Below are 2,346 nucleotides of genomic sequence, written 5' to 3'. Positions count from 1 at the left end.
GTGTCTTCTGCTATAGCTCCGGGCCGACTAATGCCTTGCGAGTGGATTTGGTAGACGGAAACTGAAAGAAGCCTGTCGTATATATGTATATATATATATGTATGTGTGTGTTTGTGTGTCTGTGTTTGTTCCCCTAGCATTGCTTGACAACCGATGCTGGTGTGTTTACGTCCCTGTCACTTAGCGGTTCGGCGAAAGAGACCGATACAATAAGTACTGGGCTTACAAAGAATAAGTCCCGGGGTCGATTTGCTCGACTAAAGGCGGTGCTCCAGCATGGCCGCAGTCAAATGACTGAAACAAGTAAAAAGAGTAAAAGAGAGTAAAGAGAGTATGCTGAAAGTCCTTTTGTAATCCAAGTTCAAATAAAATTCAAGATCAAATTTTAATACATTTTCCAGACAGTGATGCAGAAATATTTTGCTAATAACACCAGTCAGAGAAAATATTTTATAGGGATTGTAAAAAGATTTATATGAACATAGTTATGTCCGCTGTGTATATTTTCCTTCAGTTTTCATAAACGATGGTAAAAAAATGTCCTTTGATTCCAATGTTATCTGGAAATAAGAGAGAAAAACCATAAACTACAGAGAAAACTGCAAACATTGAGACCTAACAATAGAAATCTTACAACATTTCTGTCATGATAAACAACAGATATAAACCCTTACCTGAACAATTGAAATTAAATTATACATTTGTTAAAATCTATATATATAAAACTGTAGTTGTGTGAGTGTCTGTCCCCTTCGATTTAGATTCCTAACTACTCCCACATTTTGCGGTGCAGTTTAACCAAATTCGGGTATCTTATAGTCGTGATTCATATCGAGCCCGTCTGAGTATTAGCGCGCGTCTACGATGAGTCTACGATTTTAAAGATAATTTAACATCATTTTTTATTCCATTTTAATGCATAATTTTTTGTGTGTTGATGGTGGCGGAGTTGGCGTCCACGCTCACACCTGCATCTGTTTGCTTCTCCCCCTTCTTCCCTCCCTCATGAAGCTGTGGGGAAGGGAGTGTAAGGAAATCAACGTCGTAAAGTGTTGTCAAGGAGACCAGCGTTCTTTCAGAACAACGACTTCATGGCTTGAAGACACCAAAACAGAAATGGCTAAGAAAACCCGAATTGGCATCTATAAGGGAAGTAACTCTCTAAAAATGCTTATATAGCTATTTCCCTTACAAACCCGAGCAACGCCGGGCGATACTGCTAGTTACATTATATAACCTTATTTGAAGTTAAGAGTACAGCAACACTTTCATACTGTGTTACATTATACAGGTTTGGCCAAAAGTCACTCATCAAAATATTTGACTCTTTATATTACATTATTATTACTATTATTATTAAGGCAGGTAGCTGGCAGAATCAGCACACTTGACGAAATACTTAGCAGTATTTCACCCATCACTATGTTATGAGTTCAAATTCTGCCAAGGTCAATAAATTAAGTACCAGTTAAATACCGGGGTCGATCTAATCAACTGGCTCCTTCCCCACAAATTGTGTGTGTGTGTATATATATATATATGAAATCGATCAATGGAAATTGCAGATGTGTTACCAATGGCGGTGGCATGTAAGAGAACCTTCCGTTTCGCGACCGTTGCCAGCGCCGCCCCGACTGGCCTCGTGCCGGTGGCACGTAAAAAGCACCATCCGTTCGTGTCCGTTTGCCAGCTCTGTCTGGCACCTGTGCGGGTGGCACGTAAAAAGCACCCACTACACTCACGGAATGGTTGGCGTTAGGAAGGGCATCCAGCCGTAGAAACACTGCCAGATTTGACTGGGCCTGATGAAGCCTTCTGGCTTCACAGACCCAATAAAACCGTCCAACCCATGATGATGATGATGATGATGATGATGATTTATATATATACATATATATATATATATATAGGAGTGGCTGTGTGGTAAGTAGCTTGCTAACCAACCACATGGTTCCGGGTTCAGTCCCACTGCATGGCATCTTGGGCAAGTGTCTTCTGCTATAGCCCCGGGCTGACCAATGCCTTGTGAGTGGATTTGGTAGACGGAAACTGAAAGAAGCCCGTCGTATATATGTATATATATATATGTGTGTGTGTTTGTGTTTGTCCCCCTAGCATTGTTTGACAACCGATGCTGATGTGTTTACGTCCCCGTCACTTAGCGGTTTGGCAAAAGAGACCGATAGAATAAGTACTGGGCTTACAAAGAATAAGTCCCAGGGTCGATTTGCTTGACTAAAAGGCGGTGCTCCGGCATGGCCGCAGTCAAATGACTGAAACAAGTAAAAGAGTAAGATATATATATATACTCTTTACTCTTACTCTTTTACTCTTTTACTTGTTTCA

This window comes from Octopus sinensis, linkage group LG30 (genome assembly GCF_006345805.1).
Source record: "Octopus sinensis linkage group LG30, ASM634580v1, whole genome shotgun sequence".
Lineage (NCBI taxonomy): Eukaryota > Metazoa > Mollusca > Cephalopoda > Octopoda > Octopodidae > Octopus > Octopus sinensis.
This window is presented reverse-complemented; position numbering follows the sequence as displayed.